This window comes from Melozone crissalis, unplaced genomic scaffold, assembly GCF_028551555.1.
Source record: "Melozone crissalis strain CALT ecotype California unplaced genomic scaffold, PUWL_Pcris_2 ptg000023l_1, whole genome shotgun sequence".
Taxonomy (NCBI): Eukaryota; Metazoa; Chordata; class Aves; order Passeriformes; family Passerellidae; genus Melozone; species Melozone crissalis.
The window spans coordinates 7,140,992-7,164,465 of record NW_026535801.1 but is presented as its reverse complement, the minus strand read 5'-3'; positions in this window follow the sequence as shown (position 1 = coordinate 7,164,465).

Below are 23,474 nucleotides of genomic sequence, written 5' to 3'. Positions count from 1 at the left end.
CTGCCTGCCGCAAAAACGGATCCAACGGGAGGCTGTGAGGCGAAACTCGCTCAAATATTGAACTAGAAGAATTTTGCTCGATCTGCCTCTCAGTAAACAGTGACTAATTGCTCTGGCTGGAGCTGCTGTACCTTCTAGATTGGAAGGTGCAGATGGAGCAACGATAGCGAAGGCTCCTTACCTGACGCCGGCTGTACATTAATCACGAATGTTTGCTATGCAAATCTTGTCATACAAAGCAATTATTGCTGTTCCCATACTGACCTCATGTTTATTTATTACATGAGCTCTTTATTTGAACCTTGCCTGGTCTCTCTTCCCATATAAGCGTATTAGTATGAGGCTTCCAAAGGCACCCAGCTGAGAAATTGTAGATTTATTTGTGGCGTGGAGGGATGGCACACGACACGCTGACTGCAATGCAGAGCTGAGAGGCTCAGCTCTTTACACCAGTGGCTCTTCATGCAAAATATTCTCACCCCGAGGTCTCTTGCTGGATTGAAGGACACTTTCTAACAGCACAGGGCTGCGACTCTGGCTTTGCTCTGACGCTGCAGTATTAACCGATGGTTAATGGAGACTGTCAGCCCGCGGAGCCGCGCAATAAAACTCTGCTTGGGCTTCTTTAGGGCCTGCTCAGTACAAGTAAAATTTTACACAGTGCTTCGTCCTTGGCTTTGTCACCTTTGCCTACCTCCGGAATGATGAGCTGCAAATAGATTTAACCGTGCCACCAAGGAAGTTGCGAGTGCGGTTTTGAATGCGGTGGTGTTTGGTAGCTGGAGTGATGGGTGTCTTTAAGAACCAAGTATTCTCTTGCCAGAGGAGTTTCCTCCATGTGATTTAATGTTGGGCAACACTGGCATCCGGTGGGCAGAGGGTTTCCTCCTTAACAGCTTGTGGCAGCTCACTCCCTTGATTTTGTCCCATGGCTTCTCAAGATGACCATTAAATGCAATTTCTACATTACTCTGGGCTCTGTTTTCCCCCTTCCTTCAGTTTGGCTGCACATCAGGCAGAGCAATGTGTTGCCTTTTTAGTGTTTTCTTTTAAATACACTCTGCTATGCTGTCTGGGGTCTTCCAAAGTCAGCTGCCCCTCCATGCTGTTCAGTTTTGTTGTGCCTGCCTCACACCACATGCAAGTCTCTGTTCCTCCCTTAAAGGTGACAGGAAGGGTCTCCATGGTTCTTGCTTCAAACCCAACCCTCCTGTCTGACCTCTTTGGACCCCTTCTTGTCCACAAACATTGTTGGTGCTCTTTTACTGGGGGAAACTGTAGAAAAGCCCCCAGAGCCTGAATGAAATCAAATCTTTCTTGCACCCCTCAGCCCTCCCTGCCTCTCTCGCTGTTCTTTCTTCTGCTCTCAGCTCTGCTTTCAGCTCTTCCCAATGTAGCATCATTTTCTGATGCAATTAACATTTCTTATCGCTTCCAAATCATTAATAAAGCCAGTAATTAACAGCAGGCCTGACAATGAACCCAGCAATGCCACACTGTGTACTTTTGCCCCTCTCCAGCATCACTCCTTCCTTAGGATTTCGGCTGGCTTTCCATCCATTCAACAACTTGCATGCCCCAGTCAATTTGAAATATTCTTCCCCCCCCAGTATTTCTCTTTTATGGTGCAGCTGTAGCTTTTGCTAATTGTTCATGAAATGACTTTCCTTTTTTTTTTTTTTAAAGCAATATTTTTTCTTGAGAAGTTGAATTTAAAAGGGGCCATAAATGACTAATAGTAATTAATAAAAATGAAGAAATAATTGGGCAATGTCTTTAAATGTATATGCCTGGAGTCAAACTCCTAAATCCCTGCTTCTATTAGATCAACTTGGGGTTTTTATTCTCCCCTGAAGGAGCAGCAGTGCCCAAGACTGTCAGGGAATACTCCAAGTGATGGAATAACTCTCCAACAGCCCCAGAAAGCTGAGGGCTGGGAGATTGTGGTGGACCATGCTGGCAACACAGAGCTTGCTGCTGCCCTCCTCCCTTGCTGTACAGGGCAAGAGGGGCTTTGGGGACCTGGTGGACAATTTGGTCCTCTTGAAAAACACTGCTTTTAACCCGTGGAGAGCCCTGCCACTTGCACAAGACTGTTAGAAAGGGATTAGACATTTAAGGGCAAGACAGTTACATTAAAAAAAAGAAAGCAGCAATAAAAGGCTTTTGTGGTTCAGAGCATAAATCAGCCTTTTACTGCTTCCCCTTGCAGGGAGCACAGCCACAAGAGCCTAACTCAGGGATTTTTATATCTGCTTGTGAAATATCTGGGGGACAGCAGTGCCAGGGAGCAGGCACGGGACCCTGGGCCTGAGTCAGCGCTGCCCATCCAAGGATGCTGCAGCATCCTGGTGCCTTTGGGAGGGAGGCTGTAATGGCACAGAGTCAGGGACACGATCCTGCCATGCAAAGCAGGACGTGGAAGCGCACAGAGATGGTTTTGAGGGCCACTTCACCCCTGCTCCCCTCTCCTGACGATAATTAGCCACTGGTGGTTTTCCTTTGCCAGTGTAGACCAGCGCAAACTCAGATCCGCCTCCCCAGCTCATTAAAAGGTCACGTTTTACAAAGTAGCACAGCCACCCAAACCAAATGTGCGCTGGCTAATTGCCTTGGGTGTGAAATTAGGTTTGTGGTTTCTGTGGGATCAAGTGTGGCTTCCTCCTCTCCTCCCCAGCCTCCTTGGTTGTGTGCCCAGTCGCTGATGAGCATTTCATCTGCAGAAAATACTGCACTTTGCAGCCAGAAGCACACACACATTCCAAACCCCTGGCTTTGCTTGCACCCAGGATGCTGCAGAAACAGGAGGGTTGGAGAAGCTGCAGGAGAGCAGAAAGGGGAGGTTGGAATGTCCTACATTAGATCAACACCTCACTTTGTTTCCACTGCTCCTTGCAACATCTGGGGGGACAGAGCTGCCCAGGCTGGGACACATCTAACCAGCTCCAGGCCCTCCCACTCGCTGAGCAGAGAAGGGTGTGTGCAGCACAGTAGCAAATTGTTTAGCTGAAAGCATGGGAGAACTTGTGCCTTGCACTGCAGCATCTCATGTCATTGAACAAAGCAAGTATGTGTCAGCTGTGGTGACAGAGATGCTCCTTGTCAGCCCTGGTCCATTAGGCAACACGTGCCAGAGTGCACAAAGCTGGAAGCAGGCATCTCTGCCCAGACTGGAAACAAATACAAACACTTGGTGTGAGAGAAATATTCAGTTGAGTATCCTCTTGCACAGCCTCACATGTGACAAGCAGCCAAAAGCCCACTCAAGAAGAAAGCTTGTGCAAGAAAAAGACCTGCAGACAGCTGAGACCCTTGGAAATACTTACTTGCCCATCTCAAAGTGATGTCAAGACAATTATGGGGGTTTTTTTACAGGTGCAGGCTTTTCAGTTCATGTGGAGAAACAGAGCAATAAATACAGGCTCCATATGTGCACAGCCAGGTGAGCAGCTCTTTGGAAGTCCAGATTCCTGTGGTGAACATCTCTGGGGAGAAAGAGTGTCATGGAGGTGTTCCCACCTCCTCCATCGATACTCTGCTGCATGGCTGAGATCCCAGCTCCACGTTTTGAGAAGTGGGACCCACAATGGGAGCAGTGTGGAGCTCAGCTGTGTTTGCAGGACTTCAGAGATGATATCACAACCCCAGAGGCAGAGCACAGTGGAGGTCCAGGCAGGCAGAGAGATGTGAGCTCAGCCACTCACCAGGGACAGTTAATCCAGCATCAACACTGGGCCCATTGTGGGGTGGTGCAATGCACTACTTTGTCTTTTTTCAGTATGTGGGGGGTTTTTTTTCAGAATTATTGTTTGAGGAGTAACAAAAATTCCCCTGAAGCACAAAGAAGAGTACTCTGGGAACCTGAAAGAAGCCACCCAATTAGATAATAGAAAAAATATCTTATAGACAAAATTGCAGCAGCAGCCAATACAATGCAGGTTTTCTGATTGTATTTTGTGTAACTAAAGGCTAGTCTCAAGAAAACATTTTAGACCATACTTGGGTTTTAGTGGTGTTTATATCTCATTCATAGCAAAAAGATTTAAGTACACTCCACTCTCAGCTGTTGTAAAGTCTCAAAACAGGCCTATGTTGTCCACTCTGAATTAGAGTATCAAATTGTTTCTTTTTTTAAATTTTTTTTTGATCATCCTCCTGCATATATCGAACTCCTTGGCAACCTCCTCTCCCAAGGGCCTCCCTTACATTTCACAGAAACATAGGATAGTTTAGGTTGGATTTAAAGGTAATTTCAACCCCCCTGCAATGAGCAGGGACATTTTCAACAGGATCAGGTTTCTCAGAAGCTCATCCTACCTGACTGAATGTTTACAGGGCTGGGGCATCCACCACCTCTCTGGGAAACCTGTGCCAATGCCTCACCACCCTCATTCAGTAGAAGATGCTGTATTTTTCCCATCACCCACATGCAAAAAACATGGGTGTTTTTGTTTTCTTCCCAACTCCTATATGATATCCAAATACAGCATTCTCTTGCCTAGTACTCTCTCACTCATCCTACCTCTCCCCTGCCTTCTCTGTGATCCTGGTGGTGTGTCTCACATCTGAAGCCAAACTCCTCTCAGCTCAGTGATTTCCTGCCACAGTTCATGTCTTTTTTCTTTTTAAAAATAGAGGAACGTCCTCCCAAGTGGCATTGAGCAAAATGCAATAAAGAAAATATAGAGGTTATCCACTTGATACCTTGAAGTTTATGCTTCTTTCTTCTTCTTGTTGTTGGATCATACTTCAGTCTGGTGCTGACTTCTCAAGCCATATAATACAAGCGCATCAACATACTAATAATATCTGCATTTCCTCACAAATGACTCAGTTTTCCAAGATGACAGAAGGCAATACCAGCCATGGTTGAGCATTATCCTGCTAAAGACTGTCAGCAATGGGGCTGGGGTACTTCACACATGGTCAAAGCACCCCACTCTTTACTACAGATTCAAGGTTGCACCTGAAAAATTTTAAGGGGACTAAAGGATACCCACCCATTTATCAAAGCGCATTTGAAGCTCCCAGTCATAATTATTTACCAAGCAGTTTCTCAAGCCTTTTTTTTTTTTAGAAAAAGTCTTCCTATGAAAAATTCATTTGTACGGCACAAACCGTGTCTATAAATAATAGACACTCCAGCTCACCTGCCTCTTTACATTTCTATAGGCAATGCAAGCTCTACTTACAACAAAGCCGAGCAAATTAACGCTGCCGCGTTATCAGCACACATCCCCGGTCTGGCACAATTGGCTGGATGGTCCCGTTTGCCTGATAATTCATTGTTTCTATAGCAATCCTGACAAGAAGAGCTTCCCATTGTGCTCAAGGAAAAGGGCACTCCCAAGACCACAGCAGCTTTATTAGCTCTAAATACCTTACAAATAGAGTCTGGTTATCAAAATTGGTTTCCAGAAGTCACCATTATTTCAAGCTTTGCTGTTAACACGTCCAGGACGAGATGTTCGGTGGCTCACAGGGGACCAGCACATTGGCTTAGAAGCTCACACTGGATTGATTTGTAGGAACTGCACCAGTCAGATCCTTCCAGGCCGTTGTTGCCATGTGAAATAGTTCTGTTATTCTAAATTTTCCACATAGCTGTAGGAGTCGTGAAGCTGCAGGTGAGCGGAAGCACTCAATAACTTAGCAGACTGCACCACAGAGCATTTACAACCCAACTTGTTACAAACTCAGGGATTGGACTCACTTGTCCTCATCCAAGTGGCAAAAACAGGAGAGATGGGGTAGTACCTGGGGGTGCCTTTCCATGCAGGACACCCCTCCTTGCCTTCCCCACCAGGAATGGTGTCACGAAGCCGAGTGGCATTTCAGGGTGCTGCTGCCAAGGCAAGGACAAAGCTTCCGCTGGCAGGCCAGGAGCAGGCAGCAGGCCAGTGGGTGGCCTTGTCTGCAGGCAGCCATGCAAATCTCTGCCCAAATTTTCCCTGTTTTTTTTTTTTTTCTTCTTTCCTGGAATCCAGCCATTTGCAAGGTGAATGCTCTCTTCTTGTGCTACTTTTTATTTTTTTACTTTTTAGAAGCATGCATAGAAAAGAAACTTTCAGCAACTACTAAGTATTATATAAATCTTGTTATTGAGGTTTAGTTTGGATTTTAATATTTATTTTTAACCTCAGTTAGTGGCTTTTCTGAATATTTGGTGATCAGGAAAAAAAAAAAAGAGGGCTACTTCAAATTATGACAAAGGTCCCATCCCCCGGACAACACTAAACAAAAGAACAGATTTGACATGAATACTCACAGGAATTAATGCTGCTGCTTTTTGGACTTTTTTTCAATGTGCAGAAGTTCTGGCATGTTCCTCACAAAGATGTCATTTGATAGCTCTTGTCACTGAAAAAGGGCAAAGGAAGGTGTAGGAGAAATCACAGCACTTTCACGTTTCTCTACAGCTTCCCAGCTTATAAAAATACTTGCAGAAGGGAATAAATAGATTTGTTTTATCTAATATTTCTCCCTCCAGATTTTTTTCCCCTATCATGCCTAGTGTATCAATTTTTCTCAGTAAATTGTGATAAAAATAAAAGGTACTAGCAGGTTTTTTTTATCTTGATGGACTAAAACTGATTCAAATTCAGAAATTGTCCCTTTTTCAGGTAAAAATAACAATGCCATTGGAAGATCACCCATGGAAAAAAAAAGAACGATCCCTAAACACTCCATTCTGATATGGAATAACTCTCACACAAAGGGAAAGCTCTCATTTTTTCACCCCACAAGCTTTCCAGTTCTCCCACAGCACCTTCTTAAATTCCCAGCCACAGAATGTTTTGGGTTGGAAGGGATCTGAAAGTTCATCTGATCCCAACCCCAAAAACACAGACACCTTGTCACCTTCCACCAGATCAGGACATCCAGAGCCCCACCCACCATGGCCTGCTTTGACCACACCAGAGGTGACTTGAATCCAGATCTTGTCCCATTATCCATTACATGACCACTCGATCACTAACTGGCTTCAGCACAGTTTTCTGAGCTTTCCCCATTTGAGTGGTTTCCCTCTTCTGCCATAAAAACCCGCCACAAATTCCATCCATCCTTATGAACAGGAATGGTTGCAAGCTTCCCTCCTAAGGTTTTTAAATTAAGACTGAATGAAGACTCAGAATTTAAGATTAAATGTTCAGCCCCTGGCTAATTTATGTTTGAACAGTTCAATTTCCTTGGCAAGCATTTGAGATAAAAAACAAAACAAAACAAGCCCCAAACAATATTTACACATTCTAGAACACAGCAAATCCTTCCTTGAAAAGGCACAAGAAATCCCTGTAGAGCACTGGTACACTTTCAGCCAGCCTCCTGTCCAATTTCCTGGGGAAAAAGAAACAAAAACAAAATATAAGTTCACGACCTTGTGATTCAAAAAAAGTGAAACATCTTAAATATTTGTATTTGTCTGTTCTGGCTGCTCAGTGTGCATTGTAGCTACATATGCAATTAGTTTCTATTCCACACCTCTGCATGGGTGAAAATCTGAAGTACAGATCCCCTTTGCAGCTATTATACATCACTTTTCAATAAGTGATGTATAATAATTTGCTTTTAAAGTGTTACATTAGGCTACTGTTTACCTTCCACTTAGGTCTTTCATTACAAATCCAGCCATTGGTTGGATCAAGTTTTCATTTCTATAATATTTTTTTCTTCCTGTAGCAATGCCTTGTAAACAGCTTCCTTATGTATGACTATGAATGAGATGGAAAAGCCAGGGAATATCTTGTGGTATGAGGAAAAAATTGCTGTGCTTACTGCCTTATAAAATGCACTTGATAAATCTGAATAATCTGAATTTTTATTGCAACAGTCTTTAAAATAAAGAGGTACAATTTCCTTTTTTTTTAATTTTAAATAATGCACCAAAATCTTAATAAACAATTTTGTCTGAAGCACAGGGAGAAATGAAAGGCTCTTCTATGTAGTGACTCACTGGATTATTGAAAACAACTATGTGGCTGCAACTGCTTTGCCTTCCTGATATATCTTTTCCCTCTGTTTTTAATAACAAGATCACTGTAGAGCTTTGATGAAAAATGAAATTTCCTTCTTTTCCAGATTTGATTTTTTGACAGGAATATTTACGTGGGTTGGAGAAATGCATCTAAAATGACACAGCTCAAGTCTACCAGGAACAGATTTTTACATACACGAGCTGTAGAAATCTATCTGCCCATCTTAATTCTCATAATTTATCCCCTTGTGTGGTTTTTTTCCCTTCTGTGGATCGGACAATCAATTTTTCCTCTCTTTTTTATGAATAAGCCTCTCTCAGAAACGAGACACATGGCTTTAACTTCTGGGGGAAGCGTTGCCACTGCTGCCAAGGAAAGGGATGTGAACTGATGGGCTGTTCTGCTCTGGAACATTAACCAGATCACACTCCCGCTGCACAGTGCCATTGTCAACATTAAACCCACTTGTTAATAGCCCACTGCTTTGGGGTTTTTTTTTTGTTTTTGTTTCCAAGTGTATCTACAGTTAACTGCAAGGAAAAAACCCAAACAGCAAAACAGTGCTGAGAAGGGTCTCCCTCCTAAATGATGGTAACTGCTCAGGTAGATGCTTTAAGCTCACCTCTCTCCATAGATATGAAGCAGAAGCGTGGCTGTCTTAACCCATCTCCAACACCATTACTGACAGTAGGTGATGTTTAAAAAAAGGAATGATTTGCTGTGGGATTCAGGAGGAGATTGTGTGCTTTGGTACTGCTTGATGTGCTGATAAGCAGGGGGAAAATGCTGCCCAGTAAATATAGTTGTCTCTGTTGGTTGAGAGATGTCTTATGGAAAGGTGTTAGGCAGTGTAAACCCCAGGATACCCAACAAAGAGGTATTTCAATAAAAAGATAGAGCCATTAAACTAGCTCATCTTCTCTTCACAGGCTCAGGTGTAAAGAGAGATGTTACCTATGCACTTCTCCATGCTTAACAAAGCCATGAACGTATGGAGCAAGTAGCATTTCAGATATCACCATATTCCTTTAAATTTACCTGGAAAACCTGCCCAAGGCTGAGGCCTCTCCCACTCAAACTCCAGTGTAGCATCCCTGACAAATATTCCCTCCATTGTGCAATTCTGGATGGATTTTTTCTTTTCTATGCAGAACAAGTGAACCACTTTTTTTTCCTAGGTATTTACAAGACTTTTTAAAGATCAAAGCAACCACGCAAGCAGGTAAAACAAACTCCACCTGCCAGAGAGCTGGACTGCTATATAATTCAGTGTTGGAAGGGACTTTCTGCAGAACAGCTTCCTGATCTTTACAAGGTATTCATGTTAGTCTTTCTAATGACCTCTCTGTGCTGAGCTCTATTGGCAGAGCAAGGCTTGGGGAGCCATCAGGGGAAGGTGATGGTACAAATGTCCCCAACTTTGAAAATCAAACATCTCACACAATACAAGGCTGCCAATGGTTGGTTTTCTGGCTCCCACACATCTCCTCCTCTTTGGGGGAAGCTGAGGGTGCAAAGGGAGCAGAGCCTGCAATGCACCCATCAGCTCAAAAGCAGGATTCAGTCCTGAACGCAATCCTTATCCTCTCAAAACTTTAACCTAAGGGAGCACAAAGGGAAAAGTAATCATCTCATATTGGTCATTCCCTTTGCCCGCCATGACAAATATCACAGAAAGAGAGGCCCTCAGCAGGGTTTGCTTTAGATCAGGAATAACTCCTGTTCCAGCCATGCTGGGGCTGTTTAGTCCTTCAAGTATTTGATGTATTGAGAAAAGCCTTGACAAAGCGACAACTGCAGTGAAATAAGAGGCTGGCTCAAACATTAATGACCCACTGATTCTGTGTGAGACAGAGATGATCATACTGTCTGCCTTGGCAAGACCTCTCCTTTCACCCTCCTTGAAAGGCATCCCTTCAATAACTGCAAGGGGCAGAGCTGGTCCCTCAAAATTGTCTTCCTTCCCCCCCACCCTCAACTCCTATCCTTGTTATACAGAGTAGGAACCAAAACCAAAGCTGTGGCTTTACTAGCATAGCAGAAGAAAAATCAATCTCCTTGTTGACCTGGTGAAAGAAAGGTGGAAGCTCTGCTTTCTCATCTCCAGGTGCCTCTTACACTGATAGGCAAATGCTCACAGAAGAAAGATAGTAATCTGCGAGTGCTCTGCTGTAGTGTGGAGTCATCTGTCCCAGAGCAGCAGATAAAGGTGAACGCAGCTCACTACCACACTCACTCAGGTGCAATAGTTTGCATGTAGAGAAAGTTTTGGGGTCTGGGAAAGAAAAGAAGATAATTTGCAACCACAAAAAATGAGATTAAAAAAAGCAGTGTCAGGAAAGGGGCAGCTTTGCACTGTGCAAAGCAAAGTAACCAGGCACATTTTTACCTGTTTAGGTTGCTTTCAGCAATGAGGCTTTTTATCCTTTTCAAGCCAGGGAAAACTTGAGGTGTAACCTCTCCTCCAGGGCTTGATATCCAGAGGGTCACCTCAGGGAGCACATGGCAGAGGTGGCCGTGGTGCTGAGCTTTGGCTGGCAGTCCTCTCAGGAGCACGTCAGGTGTGGTGGGACATCATGGAGCCCTTGGCTGTGCCAGCTGCCCACCTGTGATTGCAGGGATGCTCACTGGAAAAGAGTCACCCTCCAGTGCTGGGGCGCTCCATAAACTGCTGGAAGGTCTGGGAAAGACCTCAAAAGAAAAGGAGAAACAGGGAAGAGGAGGAAGAAGAGGAAGAAAGGAAAGAAGAAGAGGAGGAGGAAGAAGAGGAAGAAAGGAAAGAAGAAGAGGAGGAGGAAGAAGAGGAAGAAAGGAAAGAAGAGGAAGAAAGGAAAGAAGAAGAGGAGGAGGAAGAAAGAAGAGGAAAGAAGAGGAGGAGGAGGAAGAAAGAAGAGGAAAGATAAGGAGGAGGAGGAAGAAAGAGACGAAGAAAGAGACGAAGAAAGAGAAAGACGAAAAAAGAGACGAGAGGGAAAATTAAAAAAAAAAAAAAAAAAAGGAGAAAGAGGCAAAGGAGATTTTATTGCACCGAATCCCTGTTGCAAAACACCGAGGCTGAACACCCCAAAAGCAGCACAGACGCTCCGGTCCCGCCAGGGCCGGGCTCTGCCCCGTGCGGCCGCCGCAGCCGCGGTCCAACACCGCCCTCTCACGGCTCCGCCGCTGCCAAAACCCGGCATTGGCGGGGCCGCACACGCAAGTCTTGCTAAAAACCCCGCGGTTCCACCGTGCTACAGCTCTGCCATCGCTGCGGGTGCATCCCGTGTCCCACCGGGCAGAGCGCTGCAGGGATCCGGCCAGCCGCGTCCCGCAGGAACTGGGGTACGTGGGGTGGATTCCTGCCCTGGAGTCTCTCACCGCTGACACAGGAGGACATGGAAGCAGAGCAGGAGCTGATTACCCAGCCCTGGCTACACCCTGCGTCCACACCGAGCCACCTTCACACCAGGTTTACACCCAGGTGAAAATCCCAGAAGAGCACATCACCACATGGACTGCTGATGACACCTCGCGTTCTCCTTGTTTTGACTTTGGCACACAAACTGGAAAGAGATGGTTTTCCTTCTCAACATGGAAAAATTGCCATTGGTAGCATCAGGCTGGCTTTAAGCCCAGGTAAAGCAGACAGCTGCCCAGAGCAGGGGTCCTCCGTGGATGACAAGGCAGTTTGGAAAAGCCAAGCTCGGTGCTGCCCCAAAGCCCTTGAGGGTGGCTCAGGGTGTGTAAGCAGCAGACAGCTGGGATGGAAGGGAATAAAGAAGAATGGTCTTCCTGTCCCTTCAGCCTGGCACTAAGAAGGGATGAGAGGTCCCCGGAGCATTTCTCATCCCTCTTCCCCAGAAGCTGACATGCCCTCTGGCCCAGGCATATCAACTGTGCCTGTACCAAACGAGGCATTTTCAGTGTAATGTAAGCAATTCCTGGATTCACACACCCTGGGCACCTCAGAAACATTTTATCTGCCCTCCTTACCCCACCCCCAACAAAAAATGCAAGATGCTACTAAAAATGGACAGTGTATCCATTTTCCTTGCAGAGCTCACGCTCCTGAGCTGGAAATGCAACTGGCTGGTACAAGTGAGAGCTACATTTACATTCTGGCAGCCTAACAGTAACCAAGAAAGTTTCAGTCTACCCTCTTTGGTTTTCTTCTGATCTGCATCTCACTGAACAATTTTGACCCTCAACTTTCACCTTCCTGTTGCAGACTTGTGGCCCCCAGCTCTGTTCCTTTCCTCTTCGGGTGCTATCGCTGTCCTGCTCCTCAGTGTCCCCCCTGGATGGTGCTTAAACCATGTCTTAACTGAGCATCACCAGAGAGCTTAGGACCAAGGCCTGGCAAAGCAGGAAAAACTACTGAGACATCAAGATCTGCAGGACTTATCCCTGGTAAGAAAAATAAGCAATAAGTGAAGAAATCAAAAGGTGATACTGTACTGCTCAGGGTTCTGTTCAATATTAGCTGCAATGCTACTGTGTGATGTGCTGGCAGTGGTAAGTAAATAGATTATGGACTAAACTTTGTACAATAAATAGTCCATTACTGAGTATATACTTCTCAAATTAATCACTGACACAAGCTAATGACATAGTCTCAAGCCAAGAGAATTGAAATGGCTTTGCAGAGGCAACCAGTCCTGATCTCCGCTGGCCACAGAGTCCTCCTGCTCTTGTTTCTTGCAATAAAATCTATTTTGCAGGTGCAATTATTCAGTGACTGGGGTTAACTCAATGCTCTGAAGGATGAAGGGAAGGTAATTGACTATATTCATCTTGGTATGTCTTTTGCATGTTCTGGGATTGTAATTACAAGATAAAATATTATTGCAAGAGGCTGATATTTAACAAGGTATCAGCCAAGGGGACAGGACTTCAAATGCATGGAGATACTGTGCTGAGAGTGGGACTGTTGGGCATCCCTAGATAAGATGCCAGGTTTATATTAGTTGATTTTATAATCTCTGCCAAAATATGCCACATCCCTGGCTGTCAATGCCACTCCCAACACCACAGGGTTTTTCTCTATCCCACAGGCTGGAAAGAAACTGGCCCTTATCTTCTTCCTCACTCCTCCCTCCCTTATCCTCCCCACCAGGGTCTGATGCAGAGCCCCCAGGTCCTGTTAATGAGAGCACTCACAGGGGGAATATGGACACTTACCTGCTGCCTGGGATGAGCTGTGCATCCTTACTGCTGGGGACTTGTTTTCAGGCACCAAATTCCCTTTCATCACCATCAAGAAAGGAGGTTTGAAGAGCAGCACCCCAAAGGATGATTTGTCTCTTGGGTGTGATACGTACTGCAGACCCCTGAAATGAGCCCCCCTTCATCAGTCACACTGCCCCAAATCATCCCTCAGCCTGAACTCCTCTGCCTGCCCCACTGCTCACCTGAGTCTGGCATTGCCCTTGGCCTCCTACACAAACACAGCCAGGAAAGGTTCCTGCCCCGTGGCTCTCAGGCTAATTACACAGAGATGAGAGGTGGGTGGTGCAGGACACGGTGCCAGGTTCCACAGGGACTGCCAGAACAAATGTCAGCACAGAGCCATAAGGCCAGCACAAAAATAAGGAACATTCATAAGGGCAGCAGAAAGTCTGCAGATGCAATATCTGCACTCATTGAGGGCATCATCTGGCCCTCTACGCAGACCTAAAGAAAAAAAGATAAAATTAGTTTTAGTCATTTTTATCTCGCAGATCTCCAGAATAGCTTTGGGTCAGGAGAGGGGGAATTTGCAAACTGAGGGTTTTCAGCCAAGTCCAGTCCTGTCCCAGTCCTTCCTGAGGTGCCCTTGCTGCATGGCAGCAGGAAAGCAGCCTGGGGGAGATGGCAATGCTGAACTTTCCCACTAGCAGGGAAATCCACTGCTCCCCTGGGAGATCTCCCATGGGGAAAGGAAGGGTTAGAAATGCTTTAGAAGTACAAAAAGGGATTATAGCATACAATCCCTGCATTTACTGTTAAGTGGCTCTTCAATTTATACTCATCACATACTCTTTGTAAAATTCTTGGCATTCCCAAGGTTTCCTTTTCTATAGCTCCAGTTAAAGCCCATAAAAAGTTCAGAGGCATTTCTAACCCTGGAGATACCAGAGCACCGCTGTCTCAGTGACACCAATCAAGTGCTACACTCCAAGGTTTCCTCAGCAGCTCCCTCCTGGCAGACAAATCTCAGTCTTCACTTAACCCAGAGAAAGGTCAGCCAAGCCATCAAACGTTTCAAAGCACAATTAAGACCCCAAATAAGCGAAGTGAAAGTTTAATGGTGAAACTTCACTGCCAGTGGATGCTCAGTGATTACAAGGGTCACTTGAAATGCCATCAGCAGAAGCACCATGTGTGTTAGGAACCTGGGCCTGCTGATGGGCATCAGTGAAACTTTTTGGCAAGGCAAACAACCTTGCTGTAATTATGATTGAGAAAAATCAGAAAAATTAAATTAAAAATTTAAATTTTAATTCAAAATTTTAAAAAAGCAATTCAGGCTGTAGCTGACAGACAGAGAAGCTGCTTTGAGTCTGAAAACCTGAAGAATTTATAGGTGATGTGTTTGAATTCCCTTAAAATAATTCAGCTCCCATACAGGCATGGTTGATGAGAAAAAGTGAGAAATTAACTCTCCATTCCAAAAATATAGCATTATAAATATATATCAAAGGTCCAAAAAAGGTCACTACATAGTCTTATTCAAAAATGCCAAATAATTTCATTCATTAGAAAGCTGAAATTTTATACATAAAATACTATTTCCCTATGTTATTAAATTTTTGCAGCATCCTATATTTAAGGTTAAAACAAAATGAAGCACAAAGCCAAACCTAAATTACAGAAAGTTTGAGCCAGGCTTTTCAACAAAAGAGTGAGCAGGTAACAAAATCTTGCATCTGAAGGAATCTACGTTCCTTCTTTGGAATGGGAACAAAGCCCATGTTTTCCAATAGCAAAATAATTTCTGGGAGCCTCTTCACTGCCATCTTACTCATGCCTGGCTAGGCTTTATGGAATGACACTGTGGTGTGGGAAAGGGGGAAAAGAAAAGGATGGAGGGAGACTTTAAATTAGGGACTATCAGCTTGAAAAAGGAAGGGCAAAACAAAATTCAGGCTTTTCCTGTCCTGTCTAAAAAAGTGGCATAAGGAAAATCACCAGCAGCCATGTAAAAAAAATTCACTAAAGAGTCAACAGTGAAGGCAAAAGGAAAATTGAGCTTTGCTAAGTCTGTTCCTATTGATGGGAAATGTGTAAAATACCTATGCAGACAATTGAATTTTGCCCCTTTTTGGTGACACAAAAATCTGGCTAATTTATTTCACATTCTCACATATGTATTTAAAAAATTATAACTCTCAGCTCAAATGCCACCTTGATATATTAGCTATCTACTTTCATTTTATTCATCCTCATATTTGGTGCAGGATATGAATGTGTGATCTAAGTCATAACAAAGGTTTCTCTGTGGTAGTAAGAGGTGTCATTATCAGACATTACATGGCAGTTTATAATGCCAGTGGAATAATTTTGCATCAATGTTACAACTAAATTCTTGATAGAGAAAGATGTTATGGGAAGTAATTACTTCTCTCCCCCCACTAGCTATTAAACTTTAATAGCTCAGATATGATTTCAGGTTTCCTAAAAGGCAGGTTGGCATAGAGCTTCATTCAGTAATTCCTATATTTTTGTAGTCAGAATGAAGCAAAGTATCTAGAACATACTCACACTTCCATCTTAGACAAGAAATGGAAAAAAAAACCAAAATCATTTATTCATGGTAGATTGAAAGAAATACTGAGTTTAGATCCCAGATACCAAATCTCATCAGCCTATCTGCTGGCTAATCCCATAAATATAGTTATTTGGAGTAGAAACTGCAAATGACATATAACAGGAGAGATAGGAAGATAAATCTGGGAGATACTTAATGGATTATATAAAAATGAGCAAGAAATGCCCTATAATTATTCCATGCTGTTGAGCTGGTTTCTTAGCTGATTTAAAGGCTTAACTACCTCCTCTGGAGAAATAAGAAGAGCCAGCTCTTGGTGTATATACATGTTTTAATAGCCCACTCACTGTGGCTCCCAGCCTGTGCTATGGGCTGACATTTCTGCTTCTGTTGTCCCATCAGCACAGTGTGGCAGGAGCAAAGTGAAGGATCTTTGTAGTGTTGCATCCATTAAGTCTGATAAACCTTTTTTTAGGAAAGCATCTACCCAAAACCAACTTGGCTTCATTTTTGTACCTGAATATACAATAATCACCCCTAGAAAAAATACGAATTAATATTTGCCTCTCTGGTTTCTGCACATGAAAATTCCTGACAAATATTTTTGTTTGCTTTTGCTTTTCTTTGTTTAAAGACATTTAAGTTGCAATAGCCCACTCACTCATAGGAAAGCATCTACCCAAAACCAACTTGGCTTCATTCATTTTTGTACCTGAAAACAACAGAGTCACCTGTAGAAATAACACGACTTTTAATTAAATATTTGCCTCACTGATTTCTGCACATGGAAATCCCTGACAAATATTTTGTTTTCTTGTTTCTTTGTTTAAAGATATTTAAGTCGGTACGTGATCAGTCTGAATGTGAATTTCAAACACTTTATGATCTGGGGCAGGAAAATATGTTTTGGTCCAGTCAGCAAAGCCTGACCTATAGAAATGAGCCTTGCAACACTCACTGCATTTTTGCTCCCCCTTGGAGAAAAAATACACAGCATGGCAGCCCTAGCTGTGCATGCCTGCACTACTCATCCTACAGAATGACTGGAAAAAAAATCTGATTAAGCATTAGAAAAAAAGGGAATTTGGGTTAAGGGCATGAGGGGGCAGTGGTAGCAAAGCAAACCAGAGCTTTCTTCTGTCATCTTCAAAATGGCCTAGAAATTACTACTACAGATAATAATAATAATTTTAAATGCCAGTTAAAACTCAGTAGGTAATCCTGGTTTAAGAAGATAACAAAAAGAAGCATAAGAAATGGGAGAGTAAGAAGTTTTAAAAATCCACTTAGCAAGAATAATTTTTAAGCAGACTTTACACTGACTTCTTTCTTTGCAATGGGGGAAAAATTATCAAATCTAGAGGGATAACCATGTTTAAGAGGGTTATTTTTTTTGTTGTGGTTTGGGGTTTTTGTTTAGTTGGTGGGATTTTTCTTTGCTGAAGGGCAGCCTAAAGAATGAAGCCAGAGAGAGGAGTCCTATTGCCAGAATTGCCAATTCCTTTAAATTTTTGTCTTTGAACACTGTGGATCTTTGAGATTCTTTGAAAGCATTTGCTGGAAGTCATCATTAAAACAGATCATCAGAAGCAGAAGGAAGTAAATAATTCTAAGGACTTGTATGATAATAAAGGCATATAAGGTAAATAACTTATTTTACAGCTCTGCTGACAGCAGGAGTCCATCAGCTGGAAATTGAGAAAGGGAAACCTCTGATGGCTCATCAGGGATCTCTAGGCTGCCTCTGGACCACCAACATGAGACTGCTACAAAAAACGGACAAAAACCTCTAAAAGGGAGCAGGAGATCTTTTTTTTTCAGAGGAGATAGGCAAGTACTGAAAGCTGTGGTGAGACAGCTCACTTGAAGGAGTTGTTTCTCTCAGCTGATGTTTAGCTCAACTTTTCCTCCTGTTTCCTGGAGAAAGGCATGATTAACAAGGGCACAAGAGCATGTCAGTCTAGATGGCCCCTAATGGGTCCAATATGAACTTAGAAACATGAATATAACACCCATAATATACTGCAGTCCATATTGTTACTGAGCACTTAAACCCAGCCCAGGAGGGCTCCAAAGCTCCAGTCTCAGAGCATGTTTGGCTGCTTTGTTCCAGGCACTAGATGTCAGTGTTTTACCTACATTTACAGAAAATCCCAGTCACTGGGAAAACAGAGGTAACAATAAATAAATAAATATATAAATAAATAAACAATGTAAAGCAGTACCAAAGCCAAACCTCTCCTTCCCACAGGTGCCCAAAAGGAAGTGGACTTTCCCTTTTCCCCAGTTTGTTTATGCCCAGAAACATCAATTTAAGGAAGAACTGAACCAAACACATGCATGATACCAAAAGTACCTTGAGATATATATATTATATATATATATATTTTTTAGATAATATAAAATATTCCTGTGTTTGCTTAGAGCTGCAAACAGACCTGGCAAAGAAGTTTTAATATTCAGAAGGAAACACACCCATTTCTTTGAAACCTCTTTTTCTACACACATTTCATCCTGAAAAAGAAACTGGGAAAATAGGGTTCTTTAGCAAGTAGAAAAAGTTTCATAATTTTGTCAGAAGCAATTTTACTGAGTTCTTAAACTGCTTTTGAGTCCAGGTAACAAAATGGGATCAAGCGTATTTACAATATGAACTAAAGATGGTCTCTTCAACATTTGGTTCATGTCATCTCTCCTTTAAGTTTGAATTAGAAAAATCAAAAAATATCTCAAATCAAGCTATTAAAAAAAATCGTAGTCAGGGTTGTATTCCACTGTCATCTCAATACCAGATTAACAGTATGTCACATAGTTCAAAATACAGTCACACCCCTACTCCTTGTGCATGCAGTGTGTCTGCACAAATCACTTCTAAAAAATACCATTTACAGTAGCACAAATACAGTTTTAATTAGCCCATGAAACTCCTGAGACAGCAATAACTGCAGGGATTAGGAATTCCACTTGCCTTCCTTCTGTCTCTCTGATTTATCACATTTCTGCTCCTGTCCCTAAACCCCCTTTGCTCCCATTCCTTCCCCAATACAGGGATGAAGGAGAGCATCCTCTCACCTCCCTCTGTGACTCCCACAGGTGCTCCATGCTGGAGAACCTCAGCATGTTTTCCTTTACCCTTCAGAGCACTCAAACATCAGAAAAATTGAAACAACTAAAACAACCAACCAACACAGTGAAAGATGAACCCCATCTGACAACTTTAAGGGTAGTTTTTATCTTTTGTCCATCAGTTTACATATATGCTTTATCTCACTTTGCATTTGTTAATTGAACAAAAAATTGTGCTCCACAAAATAAGTAAATCCTCCTTTTTTTTTTTTTTTTTTTTTTTCCCCAGCCTGCCTATGCATTACAATCAATAAATAATTCCAAGTATGAGGTGGCAGCTGTACCCAAGAGCAGCCTATGGATCTTGGGGGAAAGGTAGGGGGTGCCTTTCCCACAGAAAGGTCAGTGTTAATCTTGTTATGTCACATCACTGTTCATAAATGAAGTGTTGCAAAGATCACACAGATTCCAAGCAAGTCTGGAAAACTAGAAAACTTCACTAGAAGGGAGGGGATACACTCCTAATTTAAATAAAATCTAAGGCAAAGCTGCCCTCTAGAAGAATAAATCAAGGATCTTTGCACTTCAAATAATAACATAGCCAAATACAATGCTACATTTATCACTTATTTTTAGATAAAGCCCGGGCAAAATGAAAAAAAAATACAATTTTCTGGTCTATTTCCTGAAGAATAAGGAAAAAAAACCAACAAAACCAAAATGAAACTATCAGTGACCATCTAATGATCCACTTTATCCCATATGCTGACAAGTCATTAGTGCTGCCTCAGCCTGAAAAATCTGTGTTGAATCAGCGTGGTTTGAAAGAGTCAAAGCAAATCTAATGGCTGTGGGCTACATCACATCCCAACATGTGCTGAGGAAGACTGGCATCTGCTACTCAATTAGCAGGGAGGTTTGCAGGGGGGAATGCATCTGTCAGGCAGAGCCAGGAACAACAGGATGGAGCAGGAGCAAGGAAACAGGAATTTCCTCCCTTTTAAACATGAAGTACAGGTTTTTATTTAAAAACCTTTTCACACACTGGAGTGGTTTCTGCAGAGAAGGAGATGGAAAGCAGAGTGGATCAGAGCTTTCAGAGTGCCCCACTGTCCCAGCAGGTGACTGGAGATCTCTCCCAGATGTCTTCTGTTCTGCTGCTTTAACAGTGGCTCGGAGGGTCACTGTTAATACAGGTTTGGAGGAAAGATAACACAAACTGACATTTCAGCTGCTGATTGGAAGGAAGCAATAAATCATACAATCAACCATAAAACAACTTTAAAGCACAGGACAGAACATCAATTTGTGTGGTAAAACCCAGTCTCTGTTGAAAAGCCAAGTCAGCTCACTGAGAGGGAGAGAAAGGAGAGCCAGCAGACAGACACTACAAGAGTTTAACAATCCACAGCAAGTTTATTTTTAAACTGTGTCAGGAGCACTTGTCAGCACCTGGTGTGTGGCTTGCCACATCTCCTGATGACATCAAAAAATGCCCCATCAGAACAAAGTGGTGCTGAAGCAAAACTGTGACTGTAGCAGCCTTTCACTCCAAAGCAGAAGCACCCAAACCTGTCAAGCCTTGTGAATGAGACATCAGCCATCAACTTTTGGTTTGCAGCTACTGCTACCAGGCAGAGCAGAATGGATCTGTGTCCTGCAGGCTATTCACTCCTCAAACTTCTCCTTGTAGTCACTCTAGTTTGGATAGGATGCAGCTGATGGAGAGTCCTCAGACATGGTTCATAAAATGGTCTCCTTGTTTGGAGACTACAAAAGCATAGAAGAGATATGAGCTGGCAATGCCTTAGAGGCAGACAGAAATCAGTGCAATCCAAGGTAAAATCACAGGTAGGTCAGCCCCAGGGTTTTACTCCCTCCTTTTTAGAGTTGTTCATGATTCAACTACAGTCTCCAACAAATAGAAAATATTTGCCTTCTTTCCTGGTCCTAGGAAACCAAAGACAGAACAGTTACTGATATTCAAAGGGCTGATTCTCAATCAATCTATATAAAGCCATTAATAAGTGTAATTTTAGCCAACTGACATGTATCTGCTAGTGGTTTACATTTCTATTTTAGCTTTAAAGTTCTTCCCCTTTCTATCACATGCAACAGCTTCTCTCTGTGTGGCAGAACTTCAGAAAGGGGTCATTTGCCACTGAGCCACACCTAAATAACACTGGATGAGCAGCCAATTTTTCACCTGCACAGCAGCAAAAGAAATAAATCTCCCTGTCATTAGACCGGTCTGCTGAAGAACCTCCCACCAATGATACAGAGAAGGCAGCAGAGGTAAAGGATGCTGAGCCAGGAATAGCTGGTGTGGGCTTCAAATGGGGTGGGAATGGGACAGTGCACAAGCCTGAGGTAAAAGTCAGTATTTGTTTTTCATTTGCTTTATATTCAAACACAAATTGACTGCAAGAGTCTGAAATTCTGGTAGTTTGGACTGGGGGAATTTCTGTTCACTCCTTTTTCCCTCATCCTACTACTAGACCTTCAAACACTCATGTGGTCATCTGAATTTTAAGATTCTTTGAACATAAAGAATTTTATGCTGAAGCAGTTCTGCATTTGAGCAAATTTTCAACCATTTGAATGGAACAAATTGAGGATGCTGACACAGAAGTCTGACCAGGATTTGGAGCAATATCCTTGTCCCATGCTGACACCTATGTGCCCAGAGCAGCCCAGGAAGCCAGCCCCAAAGCTCCCCTCCCTGGGAAAGATTAAACCAACTCCTTAGAGCATCATACTGTCATCCATGAATTCCCTAACAACAAACATTTGTCAGCTCTAAGAGAGTCATGGACTTTGTCACTTCCTACATCACAGGCACTCAAAAATTCAGAGAGCAAATTCAGTAAGTTCTAGGTTTTCCATCTGCATCTGTAACTCTTCTGAGGGAGCGTTCTTTGGTGCCCTTTGGTGTCTGGGGCAAGTAATTTGCATCCTACACTGAAGGCAAATGTTTTTGGGTTTCTGACAGGGTTTTGTCAGGCTATGTAGTGAACTACAATTAACTTTGAAGAAAACAGAATGGATGATTTCATGCCCCATTAAACTCATAATTTCTTTCTGCATTTCTGGACTTGGACAACATTGTTCCTATCCCTGCTCAGCCTTCCACAGCCTCACACCCAGTACTGCAGGGCAGAGTTAATTAAATACAAACCTTCTCCCTGTCAAAGCACTGACTAAGGTGTGTCAAATCCTGTCTCCTCAGATGCCACAAAGGGACCATTAAGTTATCTAAACACTTCCAGAAAGTGTTGCAAACACACCTCAAATCACAGCAGTGGAAACAGACACTCAGGGTGCTCATACCCCCAAGTTCCCAGTGCTCCTGGAAACCTCACTCTGTAAAATCTGATTGGGGGCCAGTCCCCTCAACAGCATCAGGCCACACCAACACTATTTCTGCCCACCTTTGAGGCTGACAAGACACAGAAGAGAAGTCTGTATCTCCATAGCATTAGACTTGGTACCAGATAAGGAGATGTTTCCTCTTCCACAGCTGCCAGGAAAAGTCAGGTCCTCATCAGCTCGTCCACTTCTACTGAAGGCACACAATAGGAGTGTAAACATTCAAGAGCTGAAGGACACACATTTCAGAGGATTGTGTATAGGGAAAAAAGATAGAAAGCCTTAGGTCACAGCCACAGAAAGGTCCCCCAGCTTAAAACTCACACAGACAACTAAGGACAAACAGCCCCACCTGCTCCTTTTAGCCACATATGACATTTCCCATCAGGTAATTTTCAAATCACTTTCACATACAACCAGCTCCCAGTCAGGAGTCCTGGCCTTCCCTCTTCTCCTAGCAGAGGTCTCACATCATCTTAGAGTCACAGGATCATTTAGTTTGGGAGAGACCCTTGAGATCATTGAGTCCAGTTCTGCCAGGCCCACCACTAAGCCATGTCTGCAAGTGCCACATCCACACATCTTGTTGCATGGCATATCAGCAAGGACCATGTGGAGCCTCCTGAAGCATCACTGGGTTCCTTGTTCCACCCTGGGGAGAGTGACACTTCAGGAGATTTAATGGGAAACAGAAAGTACCTCTGGTAGTGCAGGAAAAATACTATTAAAAGAGAAGGCCAATAAGAAGAAACCTTTGAGAATGTCCTTTGCTGAAATGGCAGAGTTGATGACCAGCAAGTCCAGCTTCCTCAGCATGAAAAGTTTCAATGGGGTGGTTGTCAGCCCTGCTTTGGGCTCTCAGAAACTCTCCAGCAGTTCTGCAAGAAGCTCAGGAGCACTCCTGGCAGGAGGATGGGTTTTTCCAAACACCTGAAAGGGAAGGCAGCTGTAACCTGTTTAAATCACATGAACAGCTCTTTTAGCTTCCTTAGTAGGGAGCCAGGGCTGCCTCTCCAGCAGGTGAGAAACTTCTCAATACTTACAGCTAAATGCCACAGAAAATTTAGGGTCTCATTCCCAGGAAAATGAACCCATCCCTTCTGTTTGCCGGAAAAATGCACATTGAAGGGCATTTTCCATAAACCTTGTGCATTGCTACTGAGCCAGTGAATGCCAGGAAATCTTAACAAACTTTGGTCCTGAGCACACATTTGGACCCAAAATTAGCCACAAATTTCCTCTGGTCCCAGTTTGCACTCAGCTCCCTTTGAAATCAGGAGTAAACAAGATTTCTGAAGTGAGTTTCCAGTTTCTCCCACAGCCTCCCCTCTCAC